This window comes from Chiloscyllium plagiosum, unplaced genomic scaffold (genome assembly GCF_037043375.1).
Source record: "Chiloscyllium plagiosum isolate Xiang-an unplaced genomic scaffold, Cpla_swu_hap1 HiC_scaffold_5, whole genome shotgun sequence".
In the NCBI taxonomy this organism is placed as follows: Eukaryota; Metazoa; Chordata; class Chondrichthyes; order Orectolobiformes; family Hemiscylliidae; genus Chiloscyllium; species Chiloscyllium plagiosum.
In genome coordinates this window covers 121760467-121786132 of record NW_028270143.1, presented here as the reverse complement: position 1 = coordinate 121786132, position 25666 = coordinate 121760467, and the positions used below count along the sequence as shown (strand labels likewise).

Below are 25666 nucleotides of genomic sequence, written 5' to 3'. Positions count from 1 at the left end.
GGGGAGGGAAATATATCCCTGGTGGTGGGGTCCGTTTGGAAGTGGCGGAAATGTTGGCGGGTGATTTGGTTTTTGCGAAGGTTGGTAGGGTGGAAGGTGAGCATCCTGTGAATGGATCAAACAAACAATTTGCTGGGATCCCATCTCTTCCAGCCCCTTCGATCAGTCAGCTCGGAGGCTGTGGGGTGTGACTGAGGACAGCCCTCTCTGCAGGGGTAGACGCGATCTCTTTAAGAGAGCAGTCCGTCTGTCTATAGCCCGCCTCCCATCAACAATGCGGAAGAGCTTATCCATAGCCCGAGGGTAAACTCTGTACTTGGGGTTGGGGGCGGAGTGTGAGCAGACCCAAGCGGAGGTTCCTCTCTCTCGGGGAGGGTGGGATGGGCAGACAGTAATCAGTTTTGGTGTCTCGCTGCTCTCGCATCCTAATTGGGACTGAAACGGAGGGCGGCAGGAGGAACCTGGCTCTGACTGCACTCTCTCTGCAAACTAGACCGTGGGTAAGTTTTTACAACCGACAGTTCGTCGCTGCCTCCCCGCCCAAGTTCAAGTCGACTTTCTCCTTGCAACCTTCCCTTTAGAGCTCGACTTTCCGATAGAATTGCAGATGTTTCTGAGCAAAGCGATGTGACTCGCCCCCTTGTGCACCCCACCGCCCCGCTCTGTTGCACGAGTGTGAGTCTTACAGATTAGCTCTTTCCGTCTTTATGTTAAAGCAATGATTACTTTATGTTTATATAAATAAATAGTATTTCTCCTGTCAGGTGGGCCCTCGCTCTCCAGGGCAGTCCTCCATGAATGAGTGCAAACTATTTCAGACGGTGGGAATCGAGTGGATTTATTTAATCCACACCCTGCCGGCCTGTCCTCGACTCCCTCCCTTAGGTTGGGGAACGTTTTGGCTTTGCTGAGGTTACAGTGATCCCGGGAACTTCCCCCTCACCCCCGGGATAAACCCAAACTCCTCGCAACACCAAATTACTGTGCTCACTGGGAACTAAAATTATACTCAACATTTTCTAATATACTATCTATAAACTGGATGTAGCGCATGAAGAGGCCATTCTGTCCACTGTGTCGATTCTAGCTCTTTGCAGGATTGCCTAGCGCCATTCTCCTGCCTTTTAACCTTTCAAAGTTTTAATCTCAATTCTCTGAAAGCACAGTCGAGCCCACTTCCAGGTCCTAACTACTTTACTGTGTAACTCTAGATTTCCTTTGACTCTTCTCAAGCTGTTTTACCATTTACCTTAAATTGATGTCCTCTCCTCCTCAATCCTACCCACCAAGGGGAATGGGTTTCTCCATCTCACATTTTGAACACCTCTATCAAATCTAGTTCTATACACTGCACATTAGGGAGAATGTAAAGTCAGAATAGTTTCTGAATAGTTTCCTAGAACTAGATTTAATACTGTAATTATTGTTGAATCAAGTGAGTGGGATAGAAAACCTTTCTTTGGGGATAGAGTTTATTAACTACTCAGTCTTGCAGCTCCTTCAACACACTTACTCCCACTTATTACTCCTTTATGTCGACTCAGTCAATCATCAACTAACCCCAGCTCCATGCTTAGCTACTGGTTATGTTGTGGAGGTGCCAGTGTTGGATTGAGGTGGACAAAGTCAGAAGTCACATGACACCAGGTTATAGTCCAACAGGCTTATTTTGTGATTTCAAATAAACCTATTGGACATAACCTGGTGTCGCCTGACTTCTGACTCGCTTTATTGACAGATTTCCCTCTTTTAAAATAAAGACACACAAAACTAAATTAAAATAAAATACATTTTGCATATCTTACTTTATAATTCTAACCGATCAGTGATATCTTTTCATTTTGTATTATACAATCAACTTTTGCTAATCTCTCTCTTAAATAAAATATAATATTTAGTTATAAATTGACAAACAATTGATTTTTTTTCATGTCACCTTGTAACACCAGGTGTCCATCTTCAAGAATCTCTAACAATTTATTGGAGCAGGTGCCTATTATTTCTGAAATAATCTGACAAAGGGTGACTGTCTTTTTGTGTGTGTGTGTGTGTGTGTGTTTTGTTTCGAATGTTTCCTCCACGGTAGCAAGGTCAGTCCTCAACCCTCTCTGAGCAACATCCTTGACTGAGAGTACATTTTCTGAAAAGCATGATTATCCACAAAACATTCCACAGACAAACGTTTCTCAGATTGCTCCTTGAATATATAAATACACTCCGGGGTCAGCTTTAACTTGAATGTAACCACTTTCCAGTGAGATGAACTTAACTGAGTATGCACACTCCAACTGCATCTTTCAACACATAGATATATTTGTTTAATTTCCACAGCTTCCCTTCTATAATCATCTGTTTCCTTGGCTGTTTTCAAAATTTCTTTCCCCTTCTAAACTTGTCATCCAGTAACAATTTAGCTTTGTATTAACTCACTTTTGTTGTCAGGAGTAACTGGCTACATTTAAAAGGCACCTGGATAGATACGTGAACAGGAAGGGTTTTAGAGGGTTATGGGCAAAATGCTGGCAATTGAGATTGGATTAATTTAGGATATCTTAACTTGACATTGAAGAATTGGATTAAAGGGTCTGTTTCTGTGCAGTACAACTCTATGACTATATGAGTCAAAGAGCCAAGGTGATCTTCAGATCATTTTTCCTGCAGTAGGATAATCTACATGAGCATCTTGACCATCAAGTTTCCCTATGAAACTCCTGGGTTTTCTGGTTTTATCCTTGTATGTTCCACCTGGGGGCCCTTTTTCTGTAGGACAAGGTTAGTGGTCCTCTATCTGGAGTTTCCACATATACAACAAATGCTTTCCAGCGTCCCAACTCATTTTTTTTTTAGTTTGGTCTCCGTTATTGGTCGATCCTCCAATTTGTTTGCTTCCACTAAAATGTTTTGATTATCGTGACCTCTGTGTGCCTTCCTCTCTCATTCTGGGTGACTGAAATGAGATCTCCTCTTTCCAAGTACTGGAATTCCTTCTGCAAGTTCTCAATCACTTCCTAGGGCCATGTTTACTTTCAGAACTTGTACTGCGGTTTTCTGACCCTCCACATTTTTGCCTGGTATTGCTAATGGAACTTACCTCCTGTCCCTCATCCAGCACATGTAACTGATGACAGTATTTACCAATGGCTTCCCCTGTTCTCTCTTCCATTTGCTGGACCCATTGGGCAGATAAATTACAATGGTGCCAACTTTGAGTTGTCCTCTGGGGCAAGTAGCCTTGTCCTGCATTTCTTCATAGACTGGGAAACTAGAGTTCCCATGCCTACAAAGTAAAAGATGATGATTTATTTTTCCCTTTATCTCAAGCTTCAAGTTCACTGCCAGAGATTTGGTAAAGTATAGAGTCATAGAGATGTAAGGCACGGAAACAGATCCTTCGGTGCAACTTGTCCATGCCGACCAGATATCCCACCCCAATCTAGTCCCATTTGCCAGCACTTGACCCATATCCCTCTAAACCCTTCCTATTCATATACCCATCCAGATGCCTTTTAAATGTTGCAATTGTACCAGCCTCCACCAGTTCTTCTGGCAGCTCATTCCATACACGTACCACCCTCTGTGTGAAAACGTTGCCCTTTAGGTCCTTTTTATATCTTTCTCCACCCACCATAAACCTGTGCCCTCTAGTTTTGGATTCCCCCACCCCAGGGAAAAGACATTGACTTATTATCTTATCCTAGCTCCTCATGATTTCATAAACCTCATAAGGTCACCCTCAGCCTCCGATGCTCCAGGGAAAACAGCCCCAGCCTATTCAACCTTTCCCTTTCGCTCAAATCCTCCAACATGCTTGTAATTCTTTTTTGAACCCTTTCAAGTTTCACAACATCCTTCTGATAGGTGGGAGACCAGAATTGCACGCAATATTCCAACAATGGTCTAACCAATGTCCTGTACAGCTGCAACATGACCTTCAAACTCCTGTACTCAATACTCTGACCAATAAAGGAAAGCATACCAAACGCCTTCTTCACTATCTTATCTACTTGCGACTTCACTTTCGAGGAGCTATGAACCTGCGCTCCAAGGTCTCTTTGTTCAGCAACACTCCCTAGGACCTTACCATTAAGTGTATAAATCCTGCTAAGATTTGCTTTCCCAAAATGCAACACCTCCCATTTATCTAAATTAAACTCCATCTACCACTCCTCAGCCCATTGGCCCATCTGTAATCTGAGTAACCTTCTTTGCAGTCCACTACACCTCCAATTTTGGTGTCATCTGCAAACTTATTAACTATACCTCCTCTGTTCACATCCAAATCGTTCGTATAAATGATGAAAAGTAGTGGACCCAGCACCGATCCTTGTGGCACTCCACTGGTCACAGGCCTCCAGTCTGAAAAACAACCCTCCACCATCACCCTCCTTTTCTACCTTTGAGCCAGTTCTGTTTCCAAATGGGTAGTTCTCCCTGTATTCCATGGTATCTAACCTTGCTAACCAGTCTCCCGTGGGAAACCTTGTTGAACATCTTACTGAAATCCATATTGATCATGTCCACCTCTCTGCCCTCGTCAATTCTCTTTTTGCTTCTTCAAAAAGCTCAAACAAGTTCATGAGACATGATTTCCCATGCACAAAGCCATGCTGACTATCCGAATCAGTCCTTACCTTTTCAAATACATGTAAACCCTGTTCCTCAGGATTCCCTCCGACAAACATGCCCACCACTGACATCGGGCTCACTGGTCTATAGTTCTCCAGCTTTTCCTTACCACCTTTCTTAGATAGTGGCACAATGTTAGCCCACCTCCTGTCTTCCGGCATCTCATTTTTGACTAACAATGATACAAATATCTCAGCAAGGGGCCCAGTACTCATTTCTCTAGCTTCCCACAGAGTTCGAGGGTACAACTGATCAGATCCTGGGGATTTATCCACTTATGCATTTTAAGGCATACAGCATTTCCTCCTCTGTAATATGAACATTTTTCAAGATGTCACCATCTATTTCACCACATTCTATATCTTCCATGTCCTTCTCCACAGTAAACACTGATGCAAAATACTTGTTTAGTATCCCCCCCCCCCCCCCGCCAGCCCCACCGCCTGCACCTCCGCACATAGGTCGCCTTGCTGATCTTTAAGGGGCCTTATTCTCTCCCTAGTTACCCTTCTTTGTCCTTAATGTACTTATAAAAGCCCTTTGGACTCTCCTTAACCCTATTTGCCAAAGCTCTCACTTGATCTATCCTGTCCATACCTGACATATGCTTCCTTTTTTTTTCTTAACCAAAACCCCAATTTCTATAGTCATCCAGCATTCCCTGCACTACCAGCCTTCCCTTTCACCCTAACAGGAATATACTGTTTCTGGACTCTCGTTATTTCTGAAGGCTTCCCATTTTCCATCTGTCCCTTGACCTGCAAACATCTGCCCCCAATCAGCTTTTGAAAGCTCTTGCCTCATACCATCAAAATTAGCCTTCCTCCAATTTAGAGCTTCATCCATTAGATCTGATCTATCCTTTTCCATCACTATTTTAAATCTAATAGAATTATGGTCGCTGGCCCCAAAGTGCTCCCCCACTGATACCTCAGTCACCTGCCCTGCCTTATTTCCCAAGAGGAGGTCAAGTTTTGCACCTTCTCTAGTAGGAACATCCACATACTGAATCAGAAAGTTTTCTTGCATACACTTAATAAATTCCTCTCCATTTAAACCCTTAACACTATGGCAGCCCCCATCGATGTTTGGAAAGTTATAATCTCCTACCATAACCACCCTATTATTCTTATAGATAACTAACATCTCCTTGCAAATTTGTTTCTCAATTTCCCTCTGACTATTAGGGGGTCTATAATATGATCCCTATCAGGTGATCACCCCTTCCTTGTTTCTCAGTTCCACCAGGGTAACGTCCCTGGACATATTTCCAGGAATATCTTCCCTAAGTACACCAGTAATGCTATCCCTTATCAAAAATGCTAGTCCCCTTCCTCGCTCGCCTCCCTTTCTATCCTTCCTGTAGCATTTGTATCCTGGAACATTAAGCTGTCAGTCCTGCCCCTCCCTGAGCCATGTTTCCGTAATTGCTATGATATCCCAGTCCGATGTTCCTAACCATGCCCTGAGTTCATCTGCCTTCCCTGTTAGGCCTCTTGCATTGAAGTAAGTGCAGTTTAATTTGTCAGTCCTACCTTTTCCCAGTTTTGTCCCAGCTGACCCTGATGGTTTGACTGGCTCCTTTTCCCAACTGAACCAGTTTCACATTGGTCACTTTCCCACTATCTCCCTGTGTCACCGACCCCTCCCTCCCACCTTACTCGTTTAAATCTTTCCAAGCAGCTCTAGCGAATTTCCCTGCTAGTATATTAGTCCTCTTCCAATTTAGGTGCAATCTGTCCTCCTTGTACAGGTCACTTCTACCTCAAAAGAGATTCCAATGATCCAAAAATGTGAACCCTTCTCCCATACATCACCTCCTCAGCCATGCATTCATCTGCTTTATCCTCCTATTCCTGCCCTTCGCTAGCTCGTAGCACCGGGAGTAATCCAGATATTACTACTCTCGAGAACCTCCTTTTTCCCTTCAGAATCTCATCATTTTCCCTCCCTATGTCATTGGTTCCAATGTCTACAATGACCTGCTGCTAGTCCCTCTCCCCCTTGAGAACATTCTGGACCCTGTCTGAGACATCCTTGATCTTGACACCAGGGAGGCAACACACCGTTCTGATTTTTTGCTGCTGGCCACAGACACGTCTGTCTGTGCCTCTGAGTAGAGAGTCACCTATCACAATCGATTGCTTGGAACCCAACGTACTCCTTATTACATTAGAGCCAGTCTCGATACCAGAAACTTGGCTGTCCATGCTCCGTTCCCCTGAGAGTCCATCATCCCCTACATTTTCCAAAACAGCATACTTGTTTGAAATGGGGATAGCCACGGAAGACTTCTGCACTGCTTGCCTACCTCTCCTACTTTTCCTGGAGTTAACCCATCTATGTGACTATATCTGTGGCTTTTCTCCCTTGCTATGACTGTCATCCATCACTTGTAAATTCTTTATTACCTCTAACTGTCACTCCAACTGATCCAGTTGATCTGATAGGATTCGCAATTGAAAACATTTCCTGCAGACATAATCCTCAGTAATATGTAAAGTCTCTCTAAACTCCCACATCCGACAAGAGCATATCACTCTACTAAAGGCCATCTTTGCTACTTCACAATCTACAGACCCAGAAAATAGCACTGTCTTATTGCTCTTTAAAAAAAAAACACTGCTCCGGGCTAACTTAATACTTATAGCTTATATTTTTAAAATTTAATCAAGAGACAGATCTCAATAAAACATATAATCAAGAAAGAACCCACTCCACTCACTATTGTAGGTTTACAGCAAGGCTGCGTTAAAAACTATGCACTTATCTGTTCCTGTGCTGTGAGCTCTTCCACACAGGTTCCTCCAAGATCAATTGGGAATTTTGCTATTTAAGTTTTTCTAGATGCACTCTGATGTCCAGAGATACATGAATTCAAACAGCAAAGGCAGTAACTGCGCAGATGCACTGTTGTGTCAGTTAGCAGTGTGGGTTTCTTTCTCTCTCTCCTTCACTGACCATGTGCTGCCCTTCTCCCTTTTAAAAGTGCCATTGTTTTGACTTTTTTTCTCCCAAGTGCCAAAACAATGCAACAGTGTTTAAAATGGTAATTGTTGCTTCTAGAATTCGAGGAAATCACCTCAAAACTAAATACCTCAAAAAAGGAGCAGTTCTTACAGCCACAAATATTTTTTCCCATCCTCCGTTTTAGATTACCCACCGTCTGTTGCAAATAGAACATGCTGTACTGGATTTACATATACCGCATTTTAGATTAGATTCCCTACAGTATGAAAACAGGTCATTTGGCCCAACAAGTCCACACTGACCTTGGAAGAAACTAATGCACCTAACGCTATGGGCAATTTAGCCTGGCCAATTCACCGTGCTACCTGTTACGTTGGTGAAAGGGCAGCACGGTGGCTCAGTGGTCAGCACTGCTGCCTCACAGTGCCAGGGACCTGAGTTCGATTCCAGCCCTGGGCGACTGTCTGTGTGGAGTTTGCACATTCTCCCTGTGTCTGTGTGGGTTTCATCCGGGTGCTCTGGTTTCCTCCCACAGTCCAAAGATGTGCAGGTTAGGTGGTTTGGCCATGCTATATTGCCTGTAGTATTCACTAATGTGCAGGCTAGGTGGGTTAGCCATGGGAAATGCAGGGATGAGGTGGGATGCTCTTCGAAGGGTCAGTGTGGACTTGATGGACCAAATAGCCATCGGGTCCATTCCAGCTCTGGGTGGAGCATTCCAGTCTAACCTATTCCTCACTCTGTCCACACAGCCCTGCAACTAAAGATCTTCCATGTTTGTCAGATTTCCTTCTGAATTAATCACCCTCACTGCTAATTTCAATCGTTCACTGTCTAAGAAATTATTTCCTCCTGTTCTGCCTGCATCACTTGTCCAAAACCTTAAGACTGTTTCCCTCTATCCTTGTGTCATCCACTAATGGGAGTAGTTTTTCTTTGTCCACCTTGTCTAAATATGTCCTAATCCTCTAAGTGTCTCTCAAATCTCTTTCGTATCTTTTCCTCCAAAGAAGACTGCAATTGCTCTGAGCTAACCTTGTAGGCAATGGCCTAGTGGTATTATCACTAGACTATTAATTCAGAAACTCAACTCATGTCCTGGTGACCAGGGTTCAAATGCTGCCATGGCAGATGGTGGAATTTAAGTTAAATGAAAAAGAGAAGTTAAGAATCTACTGATGACCATGAATGATTTGTCGGTAAAATTATGCGTTCTGAGGAAGGGTCACTCAATCCAAAACATTTGGATCAGAAATTGGCTGAAAGAAGACAGAGGGTGGTGGTTGATGGGAAATGTTCATGCTGGAGTTCAGTTACTAGTGGTGTACCACAAGGATCTGTGTTGGGGTCACTGCTGTTTATCATTTTTAGAAATGACCTGGATGAGGGCGTAGAAGGGTGGGTTAGTAAATTTGCGTATTACGATAAGGTCGGTGGAGTCATGGATAGTGACGAAGGATGTTGTAGGTTACAAAGGGACATGGATAAGCTGCAGGGCTGGGCTGAGAGGTGGCAAATAGAGTTTAATGCAGAACAGTGTGAGGTGATTCACTTTGAAAGGAGTAATAGGAATACAGAGTACTAGGCTAATGGTAAGATTCTTGGTAGTGTGGATGAGCAGAGGGTTCTCTGTGTCCAGGTATATAGATCCTGAAAGTTGCTACCCAGGTTATAGGGTTATTAAGAAGGCATATGGTGTGTTAGCTATTATTGGTAGAGGAATTGAGTTTCAGAACCATGAGGTCATGCTCCACACTTGGAATATTGTGTACAGTTCTGGTCACCACATTATAAAAAGGACATGGAAACTTTGGAAAGGGTTCAGAGGAGATTTACTAGGGTGTTGCCTGGTATGGAGGGAAGGTCTTATGAGGGAAGGCTGAGGGACTTGAGGCTGTTTTCGTTAGAGAGAAGGTTGAGAAGTGACTTAATTGAGGCATATAAGATAATCAGAGGGTTAGATAGAGTGGACAGTGAGAGCGTTTTTCCTCGGATGGTGATGGTTAGCATGAGGGGACATAGCTTTAAATTGAGGGGTGATAGATATAGGACAGATGTCAGAGGCATTTCTTTACTCAGAGTAATAGGGGCGTGGAACACACTGCCTGCAACAGTAGTAGACTCTCCCACGTTTAAGGGCATTTAAATAGTCATTGGATGGGCATATGGACAAGAACGGAATGGTGTAGATTAGATTGGCTTCAGATTGGTGCACAGGTCAGCACAGCATCGAGGGTCAAAGGGTCTATACTGTGCTGTTGTATGTTCTATTAACTCTGATTTCTCTCCATTGCTGCCAGACCTGCTGAGCTTCTGAGCAATCTGTTTTTTGCGGGGAAAAACCCATCCTGGTTTACTAATGTCCTTCGGGGAAGGAAACTGCCATCCTTTCCTGGTCTGGCCTGCGTGTGACTCCAGACCACAGCAACGTGGTTGACTCTAACTACCCTCTGGGCAATTACGGGTGGGCAATAAATGTTGGCACTAGCCAGTGACCCCCATATCCATGAATGAATAAATAAAAACAGAAGTAAAATCCTGAAAGTAAACCTTCTCTGCATCCTCTGGCTGTGAGAGCCTTGGTTTATAATTGTATATAACGGATAATTTTATGTGACTGATTTTGAAACATAGAGATTAGATGCAGCCTCCTAATAATGAGGAAGTGCTCCATAGTTTTAGTGAAGTTTCAGTTTGGAATGACTTGCAGTCGAGGTGGGGAGGGGAGCGGCAATATTTTTATAAATGTCACGTTATATTTTTAACATGGACGGTATTTGTGATTCAGCACAATGCTATCAATGTTACACCATTGTTGGCACTATCAGAATGTTTTGAGATAACATATTGTTCTGTTTCAGTACTTTTGTAGTACTTTAATTGCTGATGTACCCCAAATGAGATCTCTGTCTGAGTTAATTGTGTAATGTGGAAATGTTTTGATCTCAATGTTCCACTGGAAAATTGTTCTGTTTCTGGGTGACTGGAAAACAGTCTTAGTCGGAGAAGATCATGTTAACTATTAACTAGACTTAGATGGCATAAATATTTTTCAAATCCACTTCTCCCTTTTAAGACAATATTGCCTTCGTTGGAACTGCAGTTAAGCATCTTCACTATCTCTAAGAATGGGAGTTTAACTCCTTCGAACCTGTTAACACTGGGTGATTGTGGTGCTGAATGGCTGTAAGCTTTGAGCATGAGCACACGCTCAGACACGTGTGTTCACACACGTGCCCCAACACTGTGCGCATTGCATGCTTTAAATGAGAGTTTGATGGTTGCACCTGGGCTGGTTGGACAGCTCTGACAGACAGCCAGTGGAGCTATAATAGGCCAAATAGCCTCTTTCTGTACAGTGCTGTACTGAATCTGGGAATTGCGATTGGATCCCAACCTAATGGAGGTCAGACTGTGTTCTGGACTGACAGAATCTCAATTCTTCCCCATTATTTGATTGTTTATTCACTTGTTCTTAGTGCTGGGCAGTTTTCTTTTTGAGGGGAAAGAGCAGATGGTGGGGTTAATTGAGTACATAAAAACATAAGACAAGGAGCAGGAGTAGGCCATCTTGCCCTTCGAGTCTGCTCCACCATTCAATAGACAATAGGTGCAGGAATAGGCCATTCAGCCCTTCAAGCCCGCACCGCCATTCAATATAATCATGGCTGATCATTCCTAATCAGTATCCTGTTCCTGCCTTATCTCCATAACCCTTGATTCCACTACCTTTGAGAGCTCTATCCAACTCTTTCTTAAATGAATCCAGAGAGTGGGCCTCCACTGCCCCCTGGGGCAGAGCATTCCACACAGCCACCACTCTCTGGGTGAAGAAGTTTCTCCTGAGCTCTGTCCTAAATGGTCTACCCCGTATTTTTAAGCTGTGTCCTCTGGTTTGGCACTCACCCATCAGTGGAAATATGTTTCCTGCCTCCAGAGTGACAAATCCTTTCATAATCTTGTACGTCTCAATCAGATCCCCTCTCAGTCTTCGAAACTCAAGGGTATACAAGCCCAGTTGCTTCAGTCTTTCAGTGTAAGATAATCCTGCCATTCCAGGAATTGACCTCGTGAATCAACGCTGCACTCCCTCAATAGCCAGAATGTCTTTTCTCAAATTTGGAGACCAGAATTGCACACAGTACTCCAGGTGTGGTCTCACCAGGGCCCTGTACAGCTGCAGAAGCACCTCTTTGCTTCTATACTCAATTCCTCTTGTTATGAAGGCCAGCATGCTATTAGCCTCCTTCACTACCTGCTGTACCTGCATGCTTGCCTTCATTGACTGGTGTACAAGAACACCCAGATCTCTCTGTACTACCCCTTTAACATAAATTGATTCCATTGAGGTAGTAGTCTGCCTTCCTGTTCTTGCCACCAAAGTGGATAACCATACATTTATGCACATTAAACTGCATCTGCCATGCATCTGCCCACTCACTTAACTTTCCAGGTCACCCTGTAATCTCCTAACATCCTCATCACATTTCACCCTGCCACCCAGCTTTGTATCATCAGCAAATTTGCTAATGTTATTGCTGATACCATCTTCTATATCATTAACATATATTGTAAAAAGCTGTGGTCCCAGCACGGATCCCTGCGGTACCCCACTGGTCACTGCCTGCCATTCCGAAATGGAGCCGTTTATCACTACCCTTTGTTTTCTATTAGCCAACCAATTTTCAATCCAATCTAGTACTTTGCCCCCAATACCGTGCACCCTAATTTTACTCACTAACCTCCTGTGTGGGACTTTATCAAAAGCTTTCTGAAAGTCCAGGTACACTACATATACTGGATTTCCCTCGTCCAACTTCATAGTTACATCCTCAAAAAATTCCAGAAGATTAGTCAAGCATGATTTCCCCTTCATAAATCCATGCTGACTCTGTCCTATCCTGTTACTACTATCCAGATGTGCAGTAATTTCATCCTTTATAATAGACTCCAGCATCTTTCCCACCACTGAGGTCAGACTAACTGGTCTATAATTTCCTGCTTTCTCTCGCCCACCTTTCTTAAAAAGTGGTATAACATTAGCCACCCTCCAATCCTCAGGAACCGACCCCGAATCTATTGAACTCTGGAAAATAATCACCAATGCATCCACGATTTCCCGAGCCACCTTGGGAAGCTTATTGTATTATGGTCACTACTTCCCAATGGCTCCTTCACTTCGAGGTCTCTGACCAATTCTGGTTCGTTACACAATTTCAGATCCAGAATTGCCTTCTCCCTGGTCGGCTCCAGCACCAGCTGCTCTAAGAATCCATCTCTGAGGCACTCCACAAAGTCTCTTTCTTGAGGCCCAATACCATCCTGATTCTCCCAGTCTACCTGCATGTTAAAATCCCCCATAACAACTGTAGTGACATCTTTGCGACAGGCCAATTTCAGGCTTGATTTAACTTGCATCCGACATGCAGACTACTATTTGGGGGCATGTAGATGACTCCCAAGAGGGTCTTTTTACCCTTAGTATTTCGAAGCTCTATCCACACTGACTCTACATCCCCTGACTCTAGGTCCCCCCGCGCAAGGGACTGAATATCATCCCTTACCAACAAGGCCACCCCACCCCCTCTGCCCGTCAGTCTGTCCTTACGATAGCACGTGTAGCCTTGAATATTCATTTCCCAGGCCCTGTCCACTTGAAGCCACGTCTCAGTTATCCCCACAATATCGTATCTGCCAATTTCCAAAAGAGCCTCAAGCTCATCCATTTTATGTCTAATACTTTGTGCATTCATGTATAGTATTTTTAATTTGTTACTGCTCTCGCCCTTCCCATCAACCCCTATTTCACTCAACCTTACAGCATGATCCCTTTCCGAGTTTTCTGCCTCATTGATACAGTTGTCTTTCTTGACTTCTCTTGTTCTAACTTTCCCTTCAATTTCCTTTTTTAAACATCCAGCTTGTCCCCTCCCCCCCGCTACTTAGTTTAAATGTAGCGGTGCTGCAGTAGAAAACCTGCCTGCCAGAATGCTGGTCCCTAACCTATTAAGGTGCAAACCGTCTCTCTTGTAGAATTTATGCTTACCATAAAATATACCCCAGTGATCCAAGAACTTAAATCCTTGCTTCCTGCACCAGTTCCCCAACCACACGTTCAAGTCCATTATCTCCCGGTTTCTGGCCTCACCAGCCCGAGGAACTGGAAGCAAACCGGAGATAACCACCTTGGACGTCCTGCTTTTCAGCCTTCTTCCTAGTTCTCCGAAGTCTCGCTGTAGAATGTTCCTCCTCTTCTTCCCGACATCATTTGTGCCGACATGTACCACCACCTCTGGCTCTTCACCCTCATCCTTGAGGATTTCCTGCACTCTGTCCGCGATGTCTTTCACTCTAGCACCAGGAAGGCAACACACCATCCTTAAATCCCGTCTGCTGCCACAAAAACCCCGGTCAGTTCCTCTCACGATGGAGTCCCCTATTACCACGGCTCTGCCTCTGCGGCAACTTTTGATTGGCGAACTGGCAGTGTCATCAGTCTCTGTTTCCAAAAGCTTCAACTTGTTCCTGACAGGTACTTCTCCCGGGGTCTCTTGCACCTGTCTCCTCTCCGCCTTCCTCATCGTCTGCTCTCTTCTGCTCTCTTCTGGCATGATTGGTGTAATAACATCGCTGAAGGTCTTGTCCAGAAAGATCTCGTTCTCTTGGATGAGCCTAAGGTCTTTGAGTTCTTTCGTCAGCGCTGCAATATGCTTGGTCAATTGCTGAATGTGCACACATTTTCCACACATATACGAGCCAGACACACCAGAGTCGTTGACCTTCCACAGCAAGCACGTAGCGCACTGAACCAGCTGGGCAGTCATGTCTTCACCCTCTTCAGCTGTGGTAATCACCTCACTCAACCTCCTTGTCAAAGATTCCTGAGCTGAAGCCTCACTCTTCGATCTAAACTTCTTTAGACCCTCTTTTTGTGGCCCGTCTGTGGACTCTTAATTAAGGTTAGAGGAGGAGGGAGGGAGGGAGACCCTACTTTGTAGGACCTGGGGTTTAGAACACACCCACTCTAATAGCAATCACTTACCTTCCCGACCGGCTTTGCGCTCCGTCTGAACTTCCGCCCAGCTCCCGCCGTTCTCTGCTGCGAAAAGATCATGGCTGATCTTTTCATGGATTCAGCTCCACTTATCTGCCCACTCACCATATCCCTTAATTCCTTTATTGTTTTAAAAAAATCTATCTTAGCTTTAAACGTATACTGAAATAGCGTCAACCACTTCACTGGGCAGGGAATTCTATAGCTTTGCAACCCCCTGAGTGAAGAAGTTCCTTCTCAATTCAGTCCTAACTCTGCTCCCTTAATCTTGAGGCTGTGCCCTCTTGTCCTAGTTTCACCCGCTGGTGGAAACATCCTCTCTACATCTATCTTATCTATTCCCTTTATATGTTTCTATAAGACTACCCAGCCCCCCCTCCCCCCCCACCCCCCTCCCCCCTCCCCCCTCCCCCCTCCCCCCACTTTCTTAATTCCAAAGAATATAATTCCGGTCTACTTAGCCTCTCATCATAAGCCAACCCCCTCAACTCCGGACTCAACCTAGTAAACCTCCTTTGCACCCCCTGTAGTGCCAGTACATACTTTCTCAAGTAAGGAGACCAAATCTGCACACAGTACTCTAGGTGTGTCCTCACCAGTACCCAATACAGCCACAACATAACCTCCCTGCCTTTAAACTCAATCCCTTTAGTAATGGAGGAAAAAATTCCATTTGCCTTCCTAATTACTTGTTGTTCCTGCAGACCAACCTTCTGTGATTCATGCACAAGGACACCCAGGTTCCTTTGCAGAGCAGCATGCTGCAAATTTTTACCATTCAAGTAATAATCCTTTTACTGTTACTGTGACCAAAATGGATGACTTTACATTTATTAACATTGTATTCCATCTGCCAGACCTTTGCCCACTCACTTAAAGTATCTATGTTCCTCTGCAAAGTTTCACAGTCCGTTGCACTTTGCCCTGCTACTTCGTGTCATCTGGATTTGGACACACTACATGTGGTCCCCATCTCCGAATCATCTATATAAATTGTGAATAATTGCAGTCCCAGCACTGATCCCTGAGGCATACCACTAGTTACTTATTGCCAGCCACCTATCCCCACTCTTTGCTTCCTGTTCGTCAACCAATCCTCTATACATGCTAAAACTTTACATGTAATGCCATGCATCTTTATCTTATGCAGTAGCTTCTTGTACGGCACCTTGTTGAAGGCCTTTTGGAGATCTAGGTACATCACATCCACTGGGTTCCCATTGTCTACTGTACTTGTAATGTCATCATAACATTCCAAAAGATTAGTTAAGCATGACCTGCTCTTCATGAACCCACGCTGCATCTGCCCAACCGGACAATTTCTATTGAGATGCCTTGCTATTTCTTCCTTGATAATAGACTCCAGCATCTTCCCCACTACAGAAGTTAAGCTAACCGGTCTATAATTCCCCATCTTTTGTTTACCCCCCCCCCCCCTCTTTTTTTAAACAGTGGCGTCACATTTGCTGTTTTCCAATCTGCTGGGACTGCCTCAGAGTCCAGCAAATTTTGGAAAATTACCACCAGTGCACTTGCTATTTCTCCTGCAATCTACCCTGGGATGCATTCCATCAGGGCTAGGAGACTTGTCTATCCTTAGCTCCATTATCTTGCCCAACACTATCTCTTCCATAATAATTATTGTTTCCAGGTCCTCATGTACATTCGTCTCTTTGTCAATTATTGACATGCTATTAGTGTCCTGCACTGTGAAAACTAATACAAAATACCTGTTCAATGCCTCTGCCATTTCATCATATCCCGTAACTAAATACCCCTCCTCTGAAGGACCAACATTTACGTTAGCTGCTCTTGGGGTGGCGGGGTGGCACGATGGCTCAGTGGTTAGCACTGTTGCCTCACAGCACCAGGGACCTGGGTTTGATTCCTACCTCGGGTGACTGCATGGAGTTTGCACATTCTTCCTGTGTCTGCGTGGGTTTCCTCCAGGTGCTCTGGTTTCCTCCCACAGTCCAAAGATGTGCAGGTCGGGTGAACTGGTCATGCTAAATTGCCCATAGTGATAGGTGCATTAGTCAGAGGGAAAAGGATCTGGGTGGGTTACTCTTCGGAGGGTCGGTGTGAATTTGATGGGCTGAAGGGCCTGTTTCCACACTGTATGGAATCTAATCTAATCTTTCGTTTTATATATTTATAGAAACTTTATCTGTCTTTATATTCTGTGCTAGTTTTTTCTCATGGTCTATCTTACTTTTCTTTATTGCTTTTTTTGTGGTTTTCTGTTGACCTTTTAAGGTTTTCTCAATCTTCTTGTTTCCTGCTGTTCTTGGCCACTTTGTATGCCTTCTCTTTCAATTTGATAGCCTTCCTTATTTCCTTAGACACCCATGGCAGATTACCCCTTTTCTTACAGTCTTTCCTTTTCACTGGAATATAACTTTGCTGAGCACTTTGAAAAATTGCTTTGAAAGCCCTCCACTGCTTGTCAACTGTTCCGCTAAAATCTTTGCTGCCAGTCTACTTTCGCCAAGTCCTCCCTCATCCTATTGTAGTCTCCCTTGTTTAAGCATAGGACCCTGTTAATGGATTTTATTTTCATGCTCTCCATCTGTATTCTAAGTTTAACCATGCTGTGATCGCTCCTTCCAAGAGGATCCCTAACAGAGAGGTCATTAATTATTCCTGTCTGTTTTATCAACGAGTCAGCAGGAGTACGATGGGTAGAATGGCCATTGAGTCATGTATGTCTGTGTCTCTGGTGACTTTTGGTTTGAGTTGATTATACGTTTTGCCAACTGAACAGTCACTAGACTATAAAAGCTGCTGATTGTTCCCGAGAGGGTTTGACACTGCAGTGGAGCGTTAATAAATGCAAGTTAGTTTGTCTCGTTGATTGTTGCTGTTGCTGACTGGTTAGCAGTTCTCTCTCGTGAGTGATTGCGAAAGGAGGCAGTCTTGGATTTAATTTTCCCTTTGCTTCTAAATTGTTTTCCCTTTCTCAATTTGTTGTGAAGATTGCTGATGTGCTTGTTTTCTTTGTGAAGGCATCTCTTCTGGTTGGGTGAATTGGCCATGCTTAATTGCCCATAGTGTTCAGGGATGTGTAGGTTAGTTGCATTAGTCAGGGGTAAATGTTGAGTAATAAGGCGGGGGGAATGGGTTTGGGTGGGATACTCTTCAGAGGGTCATTGTGGACTTGTTGGGCCGAAGAGCCTGTTTCCACACGATAGCGATGCTATGATTCTAATTCTCTACCACAATTTCCTCCTTTTAAGATACTTATTAAAACCTCCCTCATAGATAGGGGTTTTGATACTCCTATTAACTGTCTCCTTGTTGTCATTTTAATAACCTGTCAAGCACCAGGGGGATGGTTCATTACGTGAAAGGCGTTATGTAAATACAAGTTGTTGTTGGACATGTAAAGTGTAATTAAACTGAGTTGCGATGCTTCTTGATTTGATGGGTGTTTTATTGTGAAAATCCCCCAGTTATTTTGAGATTTTAAGCAATTTAACTTTTAACACTTTTTTTTGAGAAAAGTCCCATTCTCTTCGGGAATTGCTGTAATTTCCTATAGTTTCTGTAAGGGTCAAAGGTGACGGGGAAAAAGCAGGAGCAGGGTATTGAGTCAGATGATCAGCCATGAGTGATGCAGCAATCGTGAAGGGCTGAATGGCCTACACATGCTCCTCTTTTCCCCTTTTGGAATTTCTGGGCTTGTGATCAACCAACATGGTTGCTGTGGTGACATTACCTCAGTATTAGTGTGGTGCAAGAGGTGACCATTTAGCCCATCGTGCTTGCACTAGCTCTCTGAATGAGCCCCCCACTAAGTCTGTACATTCCTCCTTTTCTGATAACAAACTAATTCCCTTTTGAGTTGCCTCGATTGAACCTGCCTCCACCACACCCTTAGCTCTGGACTATGTCCTGCCCAAGACTTTTCCCTCATTCAACTTTAGAACATAGAACAATACAGCACAGGAACAGGCCCTTTGGTCTGCCATATTTGTGTGCTGACCATGATGTTATTATAAATTAATCCCATCTGCCTGCACAAGGTCCCTATTTCTCTATCCCCTGCCTGTTCATGCATCAGTCTAAATGCCTTTTAAATTTTGCTATCACACGTCCTTCTACAACCACCTGTGGCAGTGTGTTCCAGCACCAATGACCTTCTGTGTAAACAGAAAAACTTACCTTGCACATCTCCATCAAACTTTCTCCCTCTCGCCTTAAACCTATTCCCCTTTAGTATTTGACACTTCCACTCTGAGGGAAAAGGACTCTGATTATCCACCCTGTCCAGGCTTTTCATAGTTTTATATACTTCTATAAGGAGAAAGTGAGGACTGCAGATGCTGGAGATCAGAGCTGAAAAATGTGTTGCTGGAAAAGCGCAGCAGGTCAGGCAGCATCCAAGGAGCAGGAGAATTGACGTTTCGCGTATAAGCCCGAAGAAGGGCTTTTGCCCGAAACGTCGATTATACTTCTATAAGATCATCCCTCAGCCTCCGACACTCTATTGAAAACAATTGCGAATACACTCTAATCCAGGCAACATTCTGGTAAACCCCTTGTGTACCCTCTCCAAAACCTCTACATTCTTTCTGTAGTGTGGGGACCAGAACTGCACACAGTACTCTCAATGTGGCCTCACTAACGTGACTTGCCAACTTTTATACTCCGTGCCCTCACTGATGGAGGCAAGCATACCAAATGCCTTCTTTACAACCTTATGCACTTGCACCCCAAGATCCTGCTATCATTGTTCCTAATCGTCCTGCCATTTACTGCATACTTCCCTCTTATGTTTGACCTCCTAAAATGCATTACCTCACACTTGTCCAGATTAAATTCCATCCTCCACATAACTTTCCAATTGATCCATACCACGCTATATCCTTTTGATAACCTTCCTCACTATCCACAACCACCAATTGTTTGTCATCTACAAACTTACAAATCTGACACCTATATTTTCATTTAAGTCATTTCTATAAGTTACAAACAACAGAGGTCCCTGCACTGATCCTTGCAAAATACCACCAGTCACAACTCTCCAGTCAGAAAAGCTCCCCATAACTAACTTGGTCTTCTATCTCCAAGCCAATTTTGTAACTAATTTGCCAACTCACCATTGATCCCATATGACTACCATGAGGGACCTTGTCAAATACTTCAGTAAAGTCCAAGTAGATAACATCCACTGCCCTACCCTCATCAATCATCATATTCATTTCATCAAAACTATATCAAATTTATGAGCTAAGACCTCCCCGGCACAAAGTCATGCCGACCATCCCTTATAAGTCCATTCTTTTCCAAATGCAAGTACGTTTGTTAAAATATGTTAACTGGGTGTGTATCTGAGACACCAACTGACATTTTCAGGATCTTATTTGCAGAAATTGGCTGCTGGTTTACTTGTATTATGACAGGACTTAACTGGCTATGTATGAATGCTGTGGAATGTGTTGACGTTGATTAGGGTGCTATTAAAAAGTGAGCCTTTTGGAGATGGAAGCAATGAGTTTGGCTGTTCCAGTGGGGGGGACAGAGGGATGGCATGATGATACTGTATGTGGCGCTTCAATGCGGGAAAGGGATATAAGAGGCTGGCATGCAGATGAGTCGAGTGGATATTAATTCTGAAGTGGCAATCTATGATTCCTTTCTGAGAAAGCTTTCAGACAGAGACAGGTTCCAATTAAAATCTGTTTAAAAGCAGGCAGGCAATCATGCTTGGGATCACAATATTTTGCCTTTTTAACTTTAGATTTGGAAGGAGCTGTGTGCACTTCCACCTGACTATTGACAGCTTGATGAAAGGCTACACTGCATGTTTGTCGAGTGTGATTTGGTAACTTGAAGCTAAAAGTGAAAAAAACTGCAATAGGCTTCGATTTGATTTGTAACCTCAAATTCAACTCTGAAGGAGAGACATATTGGACCCAAAACATTAACTGTTTTTCTCTCTCTCTCTCTCTCTCTCTCTCTCTCTCCTGAACTGCTGAGTTTCTTTAGCACTTAGTGTTTGTTTCAGATTTCCAGCATCTGCTGTGTTTTGCTTTTGATTAACCTCCCCCATCCCACTTAACAAGAATCTACCTAATTGTACCTGAACAATATTCGAGGATGCTTTGAGTTATAAAGAAAGGCTGGGACTTTTTCCAGTAGAGTGTAGGAGGTGGCGAGGTGGCCTAATAGACCTTTTATAAAACCATGAAATGTATAGATAGAGTTAATGGTAGTTGTCTTTTCACTAGGATGAGGGAACTTCAAGACAAGGGGACAGAATTTTAAGGAGAGAGATTTAAAAAAGACATGAGGGGCAAATCTTTTAGAGGGTGGTTCATGTGTGGCATGAACTCCCAGAGGAAGTGGTGGATGTGAGTACAATTACGATGTTTAAAAGATATTTGGATAAATATGTGAATGGGGAAGGTTGGAGGGATATGGAACATGAGCAGGCAGGTTTAGTTTGGGATTATGTTTGACATGGACTGGTTGGACCAAGGGTCTGTTTCCATGCTGTATCATTCTGACTGTACTCTCACCACCACCTCAAGAAGAGAGTTCCAAAAACTGAAATCCCTTCGAAAGAAAATAAATTTCTCAACTCCATTTTAAATGGAGTCCCTTTATTTTTAACCAGTGACCCCTATTTTGTGAAAGGCCATACATCCCATGAATGAATATTAAAGCAAATAGGTTTAAATTTTCAAGTAGCATATGAGGCTTGTCCAGAAGAGTCTTGTAATGAGTTTTAAAAGTGACACTCAACAACACTGTTCACTCTTCTGCCTCCACTTGTGTTACAGATTTCCAGCATTTTGCCTTTATTTCAGATATCCAACTTACGCAGTGTCTTGCTTTTTCTATAATCAGTTTTATATTGGTCTGGTCAGGGGAGATCTCCCCTGCTATTCTTCAAAGTGGTACCATCAGATTTCAATGAACAACCTTGTTCTCATGCTAACATTTTCGTTCAGGGCCTGCTATAGTGTTCCAATGAAGCTTAACGCTAGCTAGAGGAGCAACACCCCATTTTCTACTTTGGCACTTTACAGCTTCTTGGACTCTAATATTAAATTCCAAGACTTCAGACCTCTGTATTTTACTATTCTTCCATCCCCAATCTCTTCCAACTGTTTTATGCTTGTATCCTGTTGGCTTTACCATCAGCAGAGTGGACCTGTTTTATTCCTTTCACACAATCATTCACACCTACATTACATCTGAATCACTCCTTTACCACTGATATCACTCCCTTTTTTTTTATCTTTTGCTCCAGAAAGTGCACCATCTCTTCGAATCTTGCTCTTCCTCCCCCTCTATCTACAGCATTAAAGAAACACAACTTTGCAGCTCCTTTTTCTTCTGAAGAAGAGTCATCATGGACTCAATGCGGCTTCTCTCATCGCAGTCCTGCTGAATTTCACCAGCATTTTTTGTTTCTATTTCATGAGATATATTGACTCTTCGGGACCATGGATTGATATCTGATCTGGATGATGACACCCCCGACAGTCTACATTTTTATGCCCAGGTGTCTAAACTGCGGTATAATCATTTCTAAACAAAAACTGAAAGAACTGCAGATGCTGAAAATCCGAAATGAAAAGAGAAGTTGCTGGAAATGTTCAGCAGGACTGACAGCATCTGTGGGGAGAAATCAGTGACCCTTCTAGTGACCTTTCCTCACAACTCAATATAATTACTTCTGATTTGGAGGTGAGAGTGCTATTAACCGGTCCACAGCCACCACATGAAGCTAGGCAAAAGTGAAGACTGCAGATGCTGGAAATCAGAGTCTAGATTAGAGTAGTGCTGGAAAAGCACAGCAGGTCAGGCAGCATCCGAGGAGCAGGAAAATCGACTTTTTCAGTCCTGATGAAAGGCTTCTGCCCGAAACGTCGATTTTCCTGCTCCTCGGATGCTGCCTGATCTGCTGTGCTTTTCCAGCACCGCTCTAATCACCACATGAAGCTGCTCACTTCACATCGGGCCCAGATCTTTGACAGAGTGGCACTCTGTCACAGTAAGGGGCCAACTCTGACGTTTGAAGGGCACCAAGATGGAGGTCCAAAATGGCGAATCTCTCTCACTCACAGATAAACTAAAAATGATCTTTCAACGTTTTAGTATTTATTCAAAAGTTGTGCTCCAGGTTTTGGATATTGCTGGAGAAATGAACGCCTGACATTTAGCACCCACTTCATCATCACATCAGCACAGGCTAGATTCAAAGTGAGCTCCAGTACATTACTAAACAACATACTCCTAACCTTTAGTCTTCACTTAGCAATTGTCAAAGGATGGTCAGCTGCTGGATATGCACCTGAATTTAAACCAGGAGCAGTCAGCAAGAATAGAGTGAGGAGGGATTCAGGATTTACTGTCGATCCTGCTCTCTGTGCACCTTCTCTGCAGCTGTAAATTTGTATTCCTTGCTCTGTTCTATTACCCTGATGCACTTTGTATGTTATGATCTGCCTGTACTGCATGCAAAACAAACATTTAATTGTGTCTAGATACATGTGACAATAATAAATCAAAAGCAGCAGAAATATGAGCAGGCGTCCCAGATGAAGAACGAAACACACACAAAATAGATCAGCTGGGAACCCAAATCTTACATTTTAATTAAAATATCAAAACACATAGTTTTGTCTTTCAAGGCGACAGTGCTAGTTATTTGCTTCTGTGTTGAGTATTATTTAAATGAGGATAAGTTTGCAGAAAGCTTCAGCACAGAGGGATTTGGGAGTCTTCATCCATTAATCAGAATAAAGCTAGCAATCAATTTCAGCAGGTAGTAGGGAAGGCACATGGAATGTTGACCTTTATTCCAAAGGGAATGGAGTATAAAAGTAGGGAGGTTTTGCTACAACTATACAAGGGACTAGTCCGAGCACAGCTGGAATACTAGGAACAGTTTCTGACCCCTTGAGGTAAATCTCTCTGAAAATCGTAGAAATACTACAGTGTGGAAACATGCCATTCAGCTCATTGAGCCCACACCACCCCTCTGAAGACTTGATGGGCTGAATGGCCTATGTTTTATGTTTTGATGGTTTTGTTTAGTCGTGAATAGTATTCTCTCCTTTTTGAACGCCTGTATTAAATTTTCTTCTAAACTTCTCTATTTTCAGGAGAACAATCCTAGATTCCCAAATTTTTTTTTTGTTTATTTTTGTCACCACTTTGATTTGAATTGATTTATTAATGTCACGTACCGAGATAGAGTGAGAAGTATTGTTTTGCATACTATCCAGACAAATCATGCCTTCCATAAGTGCTTTACATCAAGGTAGTAGAACATAATGCAGAATGTAGTGTTACAGCTACAGAGAAGGTGCAGAGAAAGATCAACTCTACTTTGAGAGGTCCATTCGTAAGTCTGATAACAGCGGGGAAGAAGCTGTTCTTGAATCTGTTGATATGTGTTTCCAAGCTTTTGTATCTTCTGACCAATGGAAGAAGGTGGGAGAGAGTATAACTGGGGTGTGAGGGATCTTTGATTATGTTGGCTGCATTCCCGAGGCAGTGGGAAGTGTAGGTGGAGTCAATGGATGGAAGAAAGTGAGGTCTGCAGATGCTGGAGATCACAGTCGAAAATTGTGGCACTGGAAAAGCACAGCAGGTCAGCCAGCATCCTAACTGATGTCGACTCCCCTGCTCCTTGCCTGCTGCCTGACCTGCTGTGCTTTTCCAGCGCCATACTTTTAGACTCAAGGGATGGAAGCAAAAACAGAAATTGCTGGGAAAGCTTAGCAGGTCTTGCAGCATCTATGGAGAGAAAACAGAGTTCATGTTTCAGGTCAAGTGATCCTTCCTCGGAACAATAGATGCTGCCAGACCCGCTGACCTTTTCTGTCAATTTCTGTTTTGTTTCTGATTTACAGCATTTGCAGTTCTGTCAGTTTTTATTCAATGGAAGGAAGGCTGGTTTGCGTGATGGAATGGGCTGTGATCACAGCTCTCTAACTTCTTGCAGTCTTCCTAGAAAATACTTTAAATGTTTAGTGGTAGGTTCAGACTTGGATGTGATGTCTGATCTTTGTTCACATGAACTCAAGTAAGCTGACCCTCGCTACATTTGTCATAATTTGGAGATGCCGGTGTTGGACTAGGGTGTACAAAGTTAAAAATCACACAACACCAGTTTATAGTCCAACAGGATTAATTGGAAGCACTAGTGGTAGTGGAGGGCTCAATCCTAACACACAGAATTTATAGCAAAAATTTGCAGTGTGATCACACTGTACATCACACTGTAAATCTTTGCAATAAATTCTATGTGTTAGGATTGATCCCTCTACTACCATCTGATGAAGGAGTGTCGCTCCGAAAGCTAGTGTGCTTCCAATTAAACCTGTTGGACTATAGCCTGGTGTTGTGTGATTTTTAGATTTGTCATATGAAGTGTAACTGTAGCTGCCAGTACTTACGGAATCTAATCCAACACGTGTCTGTAGGAGAAGGAAGGGAGAGAATGGATGTTAAGGCAGTGAGAAGCATCACTAGCATTGACTCACAAGATGAATCTGGATTTTCTTTTCGAAATGGGTCATGAAGACCTATTGCCATGCTTAGTTTCTATTTTTTAATGAAGTGGTAAGGATCCTGGCAAAACCAGATTAACTGTAATACACCTGTGGAAATTGAGATTGCAGGTATGTTCATTTGTCTCTTCAGGCTGTAGACTTTGAGAGGTGGGAACATAGAATTTAATTAAATGAATTAAACCACCATCTGTTTGTTGTGGGTAAATTACTACAAGCTACCTTTAACTTGGCTATTTATTAAGAAATCTCTCAAACAAGTTCTGAAACAATTACTTTAAACTTTATTGCATGTAGCAACCAAATAAGACTCCTCAAGTGAGCAAGTTAAGCCTCCCATTCCAACTTGACTATTACGCGATTAATGGTGGAATTTAGTTATGACTCGAACCAACCTTACCTGTCTCTGGATGTGTCCAGGGTTCGATCCTTGTGCATGTTGTTCTCCTGATGTCTGCTGTTGAAGAGTTGTGGAGTTGAA

General features: G+C 43.3%; 1 protein-coding gene across 1 annotated transcript in view; it reads left to right on the top strand.

Annotated features, from left to right (window-relative positions):
- The first annotated feature begins 372 nt into the window (after positions 1–372).
- zbtb47b (zinc finger and BTB domain containing 47b) overlaps positions 373–25666 on the top strand; it is a 284308-nt gene continuing 259014 nt past the window's right edge. The window contains exon 1 of the mRNA XM_043690834.2: positions 373–500. The gene's annotated coding sequence lies outside the window, so the exon portion shown is untranslated. The remainder of the gene's footprint in view (positions 501–25666) is intronic.